Genomic DNA, 14586 nt, shown 5'->3' on the forward strand with positions numbered 1-14586 from the left:
TATTTTCATATCGTTTCAGCATGGCTGTGTACATCACCTCCATGACATCACTCTGCCCTCGTCAGATTTAACTTAACACTCCCTGATGTCCAATGGTGTGTGCTGACATCCTTCTATATGGCATCTGTTATGTGACTTCAATTCAGCACTCCAACTAAGTCAATGCCGAGTCTGGGATGCCCAAGGGAAGCCCTTAATTATATATTTTTATGACAAGTTCATAGATCTGGATGATAACCCCTTGTATAACGCCCCTCACTTTGAATCCCCCTGACCTCACTGAGCCCTGACCTCACTGAGCCAAGAAGTAGGTTGGTTTTGCAAATTAAAAGATTTAACTGAAAAATTAAACAAGATATATATCACACTTTTATAAATAAATTAATATTTGATAGCAAACTTATGAATATGACAGTGATCAACAATGGAAAATATTACACTAGCACACTTTTTTAATTACTTAGGAGTTGGTGTAGAGAGGATAAAGTAGCTGAGAATGCCTTTATGGGTTCAAGAAAATGCAATGATGGAAAAGAATGCAGCACAGAAATAACTGATATGGTTTCCACAAGAGATAATATGATCACTTTTTCTTTTGACAATTCACTCCCCCCCTATGCAATATAAGGAGATGGAAGGGGAGCACACAATTTTCAGGAATACAATCAAATGCAATACCAATTCAGTTCCCCCCTAGCAAGCTTAGAGCAACAGGGATGATTTTAAAACACAGGCAAAAATAATTTAAATGTGATTTGCAAAGAAGTGAAAATATGCTAAAAATGATTTTAATTCCCTATAGGAGATTCAGGGTAGGTGATAGCTACTTAAGATTGGTTCAGGTCAACACTATCAGTGATTCATGAGGGATTATCAGGTTGAAAACGGATTTCAGCAGTTGCAAGCAAAAGACAGTGATTTTGACAGGTGGAGAAATTTGATTCAAATTGCAATTCGCTGCACTTTTTCCGAGTGCGTCGAGCGCGATTACGGAAAAACTATAAGGAGTAGAAAGTTGGTTTAAGGCTTGTTGGAAAGCTGAGGATCTTCGCTTTAAAATGAAAGTTAAATCTAGCACATATGGTTCAAAAGATACGGACGATTTTGTGGAGGTAGATTTCAGAAATGAAATAATGATTCAGAATGGCAATTGACACTTTCACAGGTTTGAAATCACAGAATGGACACACAATTTCTATGCAGTTCTAAATAGATGGAAATGGTTTGAATTAGATTATTTTAAACTAAGAGATTGGTTTGCACAGTTCTGGCTGGATACTCACTCCTAATTTTGGAAGGAATGGGCCTTGTCACAGATCTGGTCAACAGGTTTAGCTGCAGTTCTCTCTGCTCTGCTGGTCTGGATCTCTGGTTCTGGCAAAAGTTCTGGCACTGCACAGCGGTCTGGTCTGGGTCTGGTCTTCTATCGGCACTGCATGGCGGTCTGGATACAGCTCTGCTTTCTGGGTTCTGGCAGAGGGTTCTAGCCAGAATGATATGATATGGCATTTGTAAAGCGCCTATACACAAGTGTTCTAAGGCGCGACGAGGCAGGGAGGGAGGGACAAGGCAGACAGACAACGATCCTACTAGGCCAGGTGTCATTCAGATTGCGCAAGTGCAAGGTTAAGGTGATGGGAAAAAGTGCAAGGGGGAAAGGGAGAGGGGAAAGTGCAGTACACGGTTAGTAACGGACAAGATAAATAACAAGGGCCAGCTAGTGGCAAGTGCAAGATAAGTGCAGACAAGTGCTGGGAAGAGGGGCTGTAGGGATACAGAGACAGTCCCGCAGTGCAGGGGTTGCCGGGAAGGCAGTGCAGGGGAGAGTGAATCAGGGGAGAATCAAACAGCTCGCCCGGCTGTTGAATAGTTTGGTTAGGTTGCTGGATTCTGAGGCCTCTGAAGGATTCAGCTTGTGGACTAGGCCTCTCTGCTACAAGTTCTAAAGTCTGGATTCTAAGTTCTGGTTCTGGAGTCTGGTTTTCTAAGTTCTGGTCTCTGAATATTGTCTGGATTTGAAGTCCTCCGACAAAGTGCTTCGCAAGAAAGTGGAAAGAGCAGTCCCTACTTGGGTTTCAGTGGGTCTTTTTATGTCTTTTGAAAGTGGGTGGGAAGGCTGACTTTCTCTGCCCAACCCTCTGAGGATCCTGATAGGCTATAGGATTCTCTGTCGCCTGACTGGGGAACTGAATTGTGAGTCATACGGCATCCTTTTTATGGCAAACAGAAAGAAAACTCCCCTTGTCACTTTGCACACAAATCTATTTTTGACTTAAATGCATATTTATCTATGTACAATTTTTCTAATATTATATGTCCAGTTAACATATTTTCTGTAGCACCAAACCATCCGATCCCTGTCTTTGTAAGATGTCGTGTCCACTTCTGACAGAATTCTGCCCTTTTCCTCCAGAACACAACCTCTAAACTTTTCCAGAATTTACACAAATGTGCGCAAGGAATATGGGCATCAGATGATGAAGTGTCAGATTTTTAACATACATACATTTGGAGTAATACCCTATTTTCCGCTACTACCCCCCAGAACATACCATAGAGTCCTAACACCTCTTAAAATGTGCACAGAAAAATCACAGGAATCATGATATTATTGATATAATTTTGACAATTATGTACTATGAATTAACCATCTTTTTAAAATTATGCTCTGGCCCAGATGGGTGTGGTTTAGGTTCCAAAGCACATGGGGGGATTTCTGTCTCTCCCCGCCTCCAAGCTCAGCTGGCTCACAGAGGCAGTGCTCCTCCCAGTTCCTTCCGAGAGGAAGCCATTTACGACCCCCTGATTTAACATTTGCCTGAGCCAAGGAAAGTTCGTTGTTCTGTTTTCCTGCACTCCCAGGTGCCCCTCCCCTGATTCAATCAGAGAGGTGTGATCTCCTTTTGGTGGGGCAGCAGAAGAGAGGCCAGGCCTGTGAATACAGTTGCTAGGCAAGTTTCAACTCCTGTCGGGGGTAGTTGCCGGGCAGAATTCAATCTCCTTAAGCCAGGCTTCAGCCAAATGTCACTTTTGTTCCCATTTTTCTTCATTCAAATCAAACTTACAATTTTGGCACATGCAGCTAGAACGCTGATTCTAAGTTCAAAACTATGACATTTAAACAGTTGCAACCTATGTGACACTCCAAAGTAAATCACTCATTTATTTTAAACATTTCGATTTTAGTGGCTTTAAGTCCAATTTCACTTAAGCTGCTGACATCCACAGCTCAGCCAGTTTTGTTATGAACATTATTTTAGGCTCTTCATCTTTCCAGATTTTGTATGCACACAAGACTTCATTCTGCCAGATGTCTGCTGGTGTTCAGTAAGATTTTTGACTAGCTTGCGATGTTTGAAATAGGCATTTTGAGCTTTCATTCAGAGAAACAAAGGTGATTTCAAAGCGCTTTTTGAGCTAACTGGCACTGCTCTTTTTCCTTTGGCACCACGTTTCACTCATGGCGCTTCTGGCCCCTCACGCTCGCACTGGTGGGTGGCAGGTCAGGCAACCATTTTGGTGTGCGCAAATACTGAACAGTTTTCCTGGATTCTGGTGCAAATTTGGGCTTTTCGGACATCTTGGATTTTCTAAGCCCACGGCACCAAATGTTGTAGCATAATGATTCAAACGTGGGTCAAGACACCTGACACATCCTTTCACACTTTTAGTGCAAGGGTACATTTGATACGGTTGTAGTCTCTCATACACTCAATGAGGTATATGCATGACATATGGGGTCTCACACAGGGCCCTTCTCCTGCTCTTCCATTATGATGGCGATGAAGGGGTGGGAGCTAGGGAAAATGTGTCCACTTGCTCCTCTACACCCCACTTTCCTCTCCTCTCCTTCTCCCCTCGTTCTCTTCCATAACACCTGCTGAGGTTTCTAGACAAGTTCACTCTATGAAAGTCTCATCCAAATAGGGGCTCCCCTGCTCCTCCAGAACTATCAAGGACATCATTGTGTCCCTTGCTCCAGCCTTGGCCAATTTCTGAAATCACTCCTTTGCCACTGGATCCTTCCCCTCTCTCCTCAAGCTTACCTTTGTGCCGCCTCTCCTTGAAAAGCCTTCTGCCAACCCTTCCTGCAGGCTAACTACAGCCCTATCTCCATTACCCCCTTCCTGGGCAAATTCGTGGAGAAGCTGGCCATCTTCCAGCTTATCCACCACACAGAATTGGTTGGGTGTCTCAATGCCCAACAGTCTGGCTTCAGAGCTGCCAGAGGCACAGAAACTGTTCTCCTGAAAACCCATGAAGTCTTGCTCTTTAATTTTTATTCCGGCTCTCCTTCCATTCTCATCCTTCTTGACCTCTCCTCTGCCTTTGATATGGTCAATCATGCCAACCTTATAAATCGGCTCAGTGATACCTTTGGCATCACAGACCTGGCTCTGGACTGGTTGACCTCCTTCCTCTCGGACGGACCCTCCCAAGTTCTTTCCTCTATCTCAATCTCCACCTGTGGTGTCCCTCAGGGCTCTATCCTCTTGCCTTGGCTTTTCAGTATCTACCTGACCCCTCCTAGTGCATTTGATCTCCACCTTCCCTCCTAACTTCCAATGGCAGACAACTCTCCTTTAAGCTTTCCTCCTCTGCATCTTCCTCTTCCTCTTTCATTCCTGACTGCCTGTCTGCTATTCAGGCATGGTGCAATGCTAACAATATCTGTCTTAATGCCAGTAAAACGGAGATCCTTCTCATTGGGACCCCTGCTTCCTCTTTCTCTTCCACACTCTGGCCGCCCTCCATAGACCCCCTCCTCTTACTATCCTTTGAGGCAAAAACACTTGGTATCATCTTTGACTCCTCTCTCTCCTTCTCTCCTCACATTAAAGACCTTGCCAAGAAGGCCCGCTTTCATCTGCCCCTCCTCAGGGGAATTCTCCCTTTGCTCACCATCCCCCAGAAACTCAATGTCTCCAGAGCTTTGGTCCTCTCTAGGCTGGACTACTGCAACAGCCTCTTCCACAATCTGCCCAACTCCTCCCTTTGCACCCTTCAACTAATCCAGAACAGGACCTCAAGACTAATCATTGGACTCCAGCAATGGTACTGCATCTCTCCAGCCCTAAAATATCTTCACTGGCTCCTGGCTGCTGCAAGGATCAACTTCAAGACCCTCTGCATCATCCACAAGGCTTTCTGGCACCTGGGACTCCACTACATCTAACTCTATCGCTCTAATACCTTCCTGCTAGAGCCCTTCGGTCTTCTAGCTCCAACTCTCTGCAGATTAGAAGTTTTGTCAAGCAGAGTGGGGGTAGATCTATCTCCTCTGCAGGTACCTCCCTCTGGAATGGCCTCCCTGCCCCTCTCACACTTGAGCCGGACTACCTTAAGTTCCAGAAGCTTCTCAAGACCTTACTTTTCTCTTCTTCCTTCCCTCTCCCCCTCCCCTGCTAATATTCACATTTGCCTCATGACTGGCTGCTTGATTCCTTCAGACTCTACAGGGCACCAGGCCCCCCCTAGTCCAGTCTACCGCTGCAATTGGTGTCCTCTGACCCCGCCAACCTGCACTTGCCCTCTGGGCCTCTTGCTGCACAAGCCTGGCTGAGCCTGTAGCCCTCCAACCCCTTACCTCGCACTTAGCTCATGGACCTTCCTTCCTCTGCACTCTCTGCTTTCCCCTGGCTCTGTCCACCTGGCCTCCCCTGTTACTTGCTTATTCTCACGGGCCCTTCCACCCTGACTGCCACTTCCCTCCCTGCCCCATCCCCTGCACTTCTTGTTACTTCACTTGCATGATCTGAATGTCACAAGGCCTAGTAGGACCTTTGTTTTTGTCCTCCCTGTTCCTCCCCTCTTGTCTTGGTGCGCCTCAAAACACATTGTGTATAGGCACATTATAAATACCCAATGAATAAAAATGAAAATAACACAAATTGGAAAACAAAAGTCCTACTTCCCGGTTTATGCTGACCACCTGCAGACCACTGCTGACCACTTCACCACTCCACTTGTCTGCACCGCGCTTCACACAGCAAACGCCTCTTTCCAGGTAACAGGCAGAGTCAGCTGGAGAAAGGCACCGCCTCCAATAGAAATGGTCACAGGACTGCAGGCAAAGTTACACTGCTGACCACTTCACTGCTCCACTTGTCAGCGCCTTCTTTATACAGCTCTGGATGATGACTGCTTTTGAGCAGCAGTTCACTTTTTTTTATTTATTCCTCAATTTACCTGCCAATTCGTATGGAGAGTCCCTCATTTGCTTCAGTGTTAGGACTACTACGAGGTACTGCAGCTCATTCTTTCTTAACATCATTCTCTCTTATTAGGAACCCATCACATGATATGGGTCACACAGGTTCGGAAGGCAAAGGGGATTTTGGAATTCTCATTGTCATGTTCTTTTATACTCACTTATAAAGTGCACATCCACCGGAGGGCATCTTGGCGCAAGGATCACCACAAGTATAACTGAAAAAAGAAAACCCTAACATCAAAATAACAGTTTCCAATGCCCATCTCAATTCATAATGATTATCATTACTTCTAAGAGACAGTGGCAAAGCATTCCACAGATTTGATGTTGCAACCAAAAAAGGGCATCCTCCGGTCCTAGATAGCCGAATTCGAGGAATGGCAATCAAATATGCATTGCACAAACAAAGGATCTGTCCCGGGGTATAAGGAGCACAGTAGAATGTTCGATGCACCAGACATAGAGACTTAAATTCAATCCTTTTTGCGACGGGAAGGCAGTGCAGAGAATGAAGCACCTGGGAGATATGAGCCCCATAGTCGTGTCAGTTTCAATACGAGCTGCCAGATTTCGAAGTGGCTACAGCCGGTAAATGTCGGCCCATTTACAGAGTCTCTCTCTCTCTCTCTCTCTCTCTCTCTCTCTCTCTCTCTCTCTCTCTCTCTCTCTTTCTCTCTTTCTCTCTTTCTCTCTTTCTCTCTTTCTCTCTTTCTCTCTTTCTCTCTTTCTCTCTTTCTCTCTTTCTCTCTTTCTCTCTTTCTCTCTTTCTCTCTTTCTCTCTTTCTCTCTTTCTCTCTTTCTCTCTTTCTCTCTTTCTCTCTTTCTCTCTTTCTCTCTCTCTTCCTCTCTTTCTCTCTTTCTCTCTTTCTCTTCCTATCTATTTCCCTTTCTCTCTTTCTCTCTCTCTCTTCTCTGCCCGCCCCCAAGCAGATTTCTCATTGTGTGTGAAAACGCTGCCAGAATTATCAACACATGAAGGTGTGCGATCCCTACTCACACGAGAACTAGAAAACACAAATGGATGTGTTCCAGGTGGACTGAATTTCAGAAATAAATGTTTACATAATTTCATTTAAATAATTTAAAGCAAAATCAATGTGTGAATGGAAAAACAAGGTCAGAGAGCTATTAATGGCTTCCTTCAAGTCTAACTTACTTTACAAGAATGAGCATTCTGCACTCGCCATGTGTTATTCATAAACCATTGAAAACAATCCATGTGTAAATGACACCAAACATAGATAATGTGAACACATTAGGAGAAATGATAGCTACAAATAGGATTTCCTTGATAATCTACAGAAGTTAGACAGCAGCATTGCAATACATCAGAAAGATTCATGAGCAAACATGATTGATAGTACATACAGGTCAGACACCACGTATCTCTTTGTTTAATAGAATAACTAGGATTGACACATGTAAGCACTGGTTTGCGTTTCATTGCCAAAGTTGATAAGAGCGATTTGTCTCATATATCACCAGGAGCGATTTTTCTCATATATCACCAGGTGGCGGGAAAATAAATGTATAGCAAATTCAGTTTGGAATCATAATATAATTAAACAATGCAATCATAACTTTTTTATAAACATACTTTGGAAGCAAGTTGTGATGTTTTTAAATAATTATCTTTAATCGAAACAAAGGTTGGCCCAAGTGTGTATTGGGCTATCTACCTGCTGCAAGCTTCAACCTTGGTGATATATTCTGTAGTTAATAGAGAGAGCTAAGGCAATTGTGCTATTGCCATTTTTTCATTGATTTTGTGTTGTGGGAAAATACGCTCCTTGGTGGGTGGGTGGTGGTAGAGAGAGTGGGATTGGGGTGGGGGCTTGATGTAAAAAGGCAGCCTTAGGAGGACAAATAACAGATCTGCCATCAGAAGTAGCCCAGAATACCCCACTTGGTTATGAAATAGCTCAAAAGAGCCCAGTATGAAATCACTGTGCATCTAGTAAATGAAAGCCAGGCACGATATTGCTTCTTACAGAGTTGCTGATTGGAGCAAATAGCGTTAGGCAACTTCTCCTTAGGTAGTGCATCAGAGGAGCTTGGAAAAAGAGATTTGAGTGATTTGGCAGTTTCATTCCGTGTCCTTGCCTGTTGCCATGCCAGCCAGATCGTCTAAATTCAGACCTCCCATTCCCTCTCTCACGTCTGTAACATTGGATTCTGACATTTTGTGGCACAAGCGCCACAACAATTTGCCAAAACCAAAAATAAAGCTTTGTTTCTTTGAACTCAATCGGAGACATGGCAATAACACCTGATTTAGCCACAGCGCCAAATATCTGTTGCACCGATCACCATTCAGAAGGAAGAACTTTGCTCATCAAAAAAGATTCAGAACATAATGGCAAGTCTAACCTCTGTCGCACAACGCTTTGAAACCTCATCTTTCGAAATGTAGTACAGAATGTTCCCACTGAGACCTTAGCCCAAGATTTCTAACAAGTAAACGTGTTTCATTACTTCTGCGTATCTATTCTTTAAGCTTGTTCCCATGTTATTGTCTTCCAGGTGTCCCTCTGCAGATGGCCAGACGGGCTTGTTGCAAAACTAAGGCTGACAGAAGGTGAAGATTTGAATGCTGCACCCATCCTTTTAGTATCCCCCTTTCAGTGTGCAGGGTACGACGCACTGGGGATCACGCAGTCTGCATTCTGCAGCTGCCCACTTAGACTGGCCGAAAGCAGCTTAGTAGAAGCTTTGGATTTCTTCTCCATGTGACCTCTTTGCGCACATCGCATTGCTAGGGTAGGCTGACTGGCTGAGGTGTGCAGAATCTGGTTAACTAAGGGCATGGATTTTTGGGTACCACTCGGGCTATGCCGAGAAGCGCCGAACATAGATGTACGGGTGATTTCAGATGTATGGTAGAGTGTGTGTTTGTTTATTTTGCTATATATATTTGTGTGTATCTGCTGTTATAATAAATGTCGGTCTGTTATATAGTTCGTATAATTCAATATAATGTGATATAGTTCAAACGAACTTGCCACATGTTAATGGCAATAAATATATTAAAACGTACACAGATGTCATAGAATACAGTTCAAGTACAGTACTAGTACAATTATTTACTAGAAACCTTCTACCAAAAATCAATTGCATGTTGTCTTTGACTGTGGCAACTTTGCACACCGGGAACCACATTCTATAGATTGCAATATGTGTGGCAGCGCTATAAGAATAGAGATAATAGTGCCGAAATGCTTGTTCTTTCATGGAGTCCAGATTATGTACTAAATATCCCAAATGTCACCTATACATCGTCCCCAATTGGTTACACTCACTCAGCACATGTTTGGCTGTCTCCAAAATATTTGCACTTCAAATACAACAGACTCTCTTTTCCAATGGCAGATTGAGTGCCGGACCAATTACTGAGAGTACAGTGAGACAATACGCAATCAAATTACAAATCTGCACCATAGCGGAGAAGGCCATAATGAAAAATAGGGTTGAACTCTTTTTTACATTGTAATGCATATAATGAACATGGGTATATTGTTCAATTTCACCAGATGATCAACATTCCGGCATCAATCCCACTTTTCTGTTTTCAGGACTAGTGATCCCTTAAGGTCATAAAAGCCCACATCCCAGCCAGGGACTCAATCTATCAAATGAAAGACTCTTAACAGATTCGGCGTGTGTATCACATCCATGTGCTTTCATTTCAAGACCCAAACGTGACCACAGGGGGCAGCTCGGGGCACTTAATGTTTTAATATAAAGTAGCCCTGCTTCAACAATACATTGGCTTCCAGAGAAATACAACGAAGTTCTAGTCTTATTATCTGCATTCAAACACATTGAGGTGATCCTAACATCCTCCTCCAAAAGCGACCCTCAGTGGCCCGTAGCCGAGTACGATCGTACATAGTCAGGCTCTCAAAGTCATAGAGGATTACTGGGCAAATGCATTATTTATATAACCGGATGGTACCCTCCAAATTGAAACCTACCGTCCGTTTTGTGAATCTGATGATCAGTATCCTTAATTGATCAGCCTTACACTTACGAGATGCAATGCAATCAACATGTCCAGGATGAACACTCATTTCTATTCCAAAACATTTATAGGAAGCTAGTGTATTTGATTACTGCAGTCGGAAGCACACATTGGGGTCTATTAACACACACATGGGAAAATAGCCTAATCTGTGTCTTACTTCCATTGATGACATTGTGGTTCTCCTTGGCATACATTCACATTTCCCTAGCAGATCTCGCAAGACCAGAGAAAATATGGTTGAGTACCACCAGGTTATCTGCATAAGACAGACATACTACATGGAAGGAATGAACCTTAGGGGGCAGTTAGAAATCCTACTCAAACAATAGGGCAAATCGTAGATTAAAAAGCAGAGTGGCAAAACGCATACCTGCTTCACCCCTCTAAAGGTAAGAATAGGGTCAGTTAAGGCTCCACCACTATCCAACCCGATCTGTAAACTAGTTTCCCTATGAAGTAACCTCACAAAATGTCATCAAAAACTCCATATGCCTCAAGTTTAAAAAATGGCCTGGAAGTCCACAAAAGGAGCATATTGTCCAGGGGCATTTTTAGTCCTAGCTCTTTCTATCATCAAGCCCCCCAGTCTTAAATTATGCGTAGTGCAAGAGCCTGCTATGAAGCCCATTTTGATCATTATCAAAAATGTGATTTGCTTCAGACCGCTTACGAAGTTCATCTAACAGAAACATAGCAAATGCCTTCCCTGTGATGTCCAGCATGGGCAATAACCTGCAGTTCCTTGGCTCGCAACGCTTACCCTTTTTACACATTGAAATTAAAATTGCTCTTCTCCATTAAAATTGCTCTTCTCCATGACTCGGGAATAACCCTCAATTTCCGGACCTTCTTGAACAAGATTTCTAAAACTCTATCCCAGGACACCATTATATAGTTCTGTCTACTTGCTTTTTTTGTAGAATGCTGCAATGTTTTTATGCCATGTTTGTGTTTCTTAAAACTGAAAATGAAATGCAAGGTATACCATTGTGAATATGCAGTGCCTGATGGAGAGTGTTGGGTGTGTGGCTGAGGATGCGCAGCATCTGAGTGAGCAAGAGTAGAGTGAATGTGGTTTAGGATGTGCAGAGTTTGGTTTGAAAAATGGTGGCAGGCTCATGGCAAATATTTCAGCAACATTATATTGTAAACTCCTTAACTTCAATGTGGCTCCTACAAATGAATGTGAAAGTAGTCAGTTACCCTATCAACAAAAGCACCTTAATTTCTAGCAATGCCTAGATCTGAACCAAGAGTCCATGTAAATAGCTTTTTGATCATGTTTGTTTTATAATGTCTCGAGATGGGTATTACTGGTGCACAATAAGTATGCAGGTTATTTTCCCCTCTTATCCTTTTATCGACTTCTTAAGAAACTCTGCTCTCCAGCTTTTGCTATCCTTGCATATTCACTGTCTCAATATTTTGATGCATATTTGGTGTTGTTGCAAAGACTGCCCCCCACACTTCTGCTCTCTTGCAAGATCACTCTGGAAATGCTTTGAAGTCCAGCTACTTCACCAACCTTATTCCTCACTCTGATCCCACGACCTGCAAACTCTCCACTACTCTTTAGGCCAGGCTTCCTAATCGTCATATTCCCCTATTCCATCCACCTGCTATTGGAGGCTGCCTCTCCCTCTCAACCAAACTGCATAGGATAACGTTAGCAAAGTCCTCCCTCTCCAACCTTCACCTCTACACCTCGCATCCTTCTCTTCAAACCCCTAGCTCCCAATTGCCATCCCGTACTGGGCCTCGGGGATCATTTTAACCCTGAAACAATCAAGGTACTAATGCCACCTCAGCTGCTTCTAAGTCTCCTATTTCTATAACCTCTCTCTGGAAACGGGGATCGGTCCGCTCCTGGTTTCTTTAAAATAGAAGTGCCACACATCCTCAAAAAAACATCCATGAACCCTGACAACCCTTCAAATGATCATCCCATCTTCTTTGTCTTTGAATGGGTGGTCTTTAACCTTACTGCCAGATACATGGATGCCAATTGCCTCTGTAAACCATTGCAATATGGCATTCAAGGGAGACAATAATCCACAACACAGACCTGTTTTCAATCTTTTCAGCTTTGACCATCAATACAAGCACTCTTCAATCCACACTGTGCTTGCCCTTTCAGTGCCCTTTCACAGTTTTAGAACACCCCCTCTCCTTTGATCTTCCTCCCATCTATGCACCCAAAACACTGCACATGCCTGTATTGCTTCGTAGCTTATGACCATTCATGCTCTTTCTCTTGCAACTGTCTTTTTACTGTGAAATTGTTTAGTATGCACACATTCAATAAGAGAGCTGAGCATGTCCCGGCCCAGAATATGACACTACCCCACATAAGTGGGGCTACATGGGGGACTGACATGGTATGACTTCTTACAGTGGCATGGCATTCTTTACTGGCTTTATGGGCAAAATCAAAACAATACGTATTTGTACGTAACAATAGAGTGGCCTACATTAATGTAGCCAGGGCGGACATGTTTTCTTAAGTGGCATTTCATTTTGAATGGTTTTATTGGCAAAGCAAACATGTTCTTATGTGGGAATGCTGGCATATATTGGTGCAACCAGTATGGAAATGTATGGGCACAGCAACAATCATGACAATGTTGTATACATTTGCAGAAAAAGGGCATATACAGTTAGGAAAGGCATCATGAGGTCATCATGAAGAAAATGCATTGGATTATGATCCTTTACACTGTTAGTGACTTGACATCTATTGGACTTGTTTGTGTTACAATATTGATTGTAAACAATATGGCTTTTTACCTATTTTTTTCCAGAGAATGTGCTGTCAAAGCAGCTTCATTTATCGACCTTGGAAGAATGAAAGGCTGAGTTTGGCCCCGCCGGGATTCGAACCTGCGTTAGCAGGCTCTGCACGGATGTCAAAGCGAGCGCTTTGACCGGCTGTCAGTGTAACCCAGAATATCTCATTCCAGTAATTACCTCGGCTCCATCCAAGCTTGGATGACAAGCACATACATGAAGGTCAATCGTACAAAGATGTAATTCATTTTAGTTGGTTGTGCATCTAAACTGGATACCATTTAAAAGCAGCTAAATTACATGTACCTTATTGGCTTCACACCTCACCTAGTCCCGACAGCCAAACCACTCGAGTGCACTGTAGACCGCACTCTCTCCGTTCCACAATATAGTAAAAAGAAGACACATACCTCCTATACCAGCTAATCTTCAACTAGGTGATTAAACTGGCCCTACTTAGTGCATCCCAACATGTCCGAGCATGACTCGTAATAGAAAAAATGACATTCAAGCTCATTTTGCCCATCCTTGGAGAGCTGCACTGGCATCCTATGCCAATCAGCATATTCTTTTGTTGATAACCTATACGAAAACCACCACTTGCACACCTGCCTATCTAGCTGCACAATTATGTAGCTATGGTAGTTGTGCTCCTCCAGTATCCGTGCTATGCTATGCTCAAGGTGATGAGGGTGTGCAAGGAAAACGACAGGCCTTTTCTAGCTGTGACCCTGCCTTCTGGAACACCATACAAGGGAAATCAAATCTTATGCCAATAATCTTGGAGTTTACTCTTCAGTCAATACCTAGGTGGCACCTAGGTGTCTTGCAGTCTCGCATCCCATCCAATGACCGTAACTGTCCATTCATATAATGCACCCCCTCTCTTTACCTCATATGTACTCATCAAAGACATGTACAGTGCTCTATTGCGTCCTAGCGAGGTTATTCCTCCTGTGTGCCTTTTAGCCTGGACATGCTTCTCTGATTGCCTTGTTAAAGACTCCAATCAAGCAGTCCCACTAAGTCAGTGCCTTGTCTGGGATTGCTCAAGGGAAGCCCTTATTTATATATTTTTATGTCCAGTTCGTGTACTCTGGATGACAACCCTTATATAACACCCCTCTCTTAGAATCCCCCTGACCCCACTGAGCCAAGAAGTAGGTTTGTTTTGCAAATTAAAAGGTTTATTTGAAAATTAAACAATATATATATATCACACTTTTATAATAAATTAATATTTGATATCACACTTGAGAATATGATGTTGATCAACAATGGATAATGTTATAGTGGTACACTCTTTTTAATGGCTTAGAAGTTGATATAGAGAGGATACAGTAGCTGAGAATGCTCATATGGCTTCAAAGACAATGCAATGATGAATGAAATGCAGTACAGAAAATAAACTTGATATGATTTCAACAAAACAATGTAATCACTTTTCCCCCTGGTAGCAATTCACCCCCCCCCCTTCTATGCAATGTACAGAGATGGAAGGAAAGCACACAGTTCTCAGGAATGCAATCAATTATAATTCACTTCCCCCCTAGCAAGCTTA

The 14586-nt window shown here is 43.1% G+C and overlaps 1 long non-coding RNA gene across 2 annotated transcripts in view; it reads left to right on the plus strand.

The window, feature by feature from the left end:
* Window positions 1-14375, plus strand: part of LOC138492381 (uncharacterized) — a 69906-nt gene extending 55531 nt beyond the window's left edge. The window contains exons 3-4 of one of the 2 annotated variants that reach the window (XR_011276194.1): window positions 8738-8792; window positions 13040-14375. This is a non-coding gene — a long non-coding RNA (uncharacterized lncRNA). Of the gene's footprint in view, window positions 1-8737; window positions 9251-13039 lie in introns of those variants that run through there. The other variant, XR_011276193.1, reaches the window with a different exon arrangement.
* The last annotated feature ends 211 nt before the right edge of the window (window positions 14376-14586 follow it).

The sequence above is a fragment of the Ambystoma mexicanum genome, chromosome 10 (genome assembly GCF_040938575.1).
Source record: "Ambystoma mexicanum isolate Mex_15411 chromosome 10, UKY_AmexF1_1, whole genome shotgun sequence".
Classification (NCBI taxonomy): Eukaryota; Metazoa; Chordata; class Amphibia; order Caudata; family Ambystomatidae; genus Ambystoma; species Ambystoma mexicanum.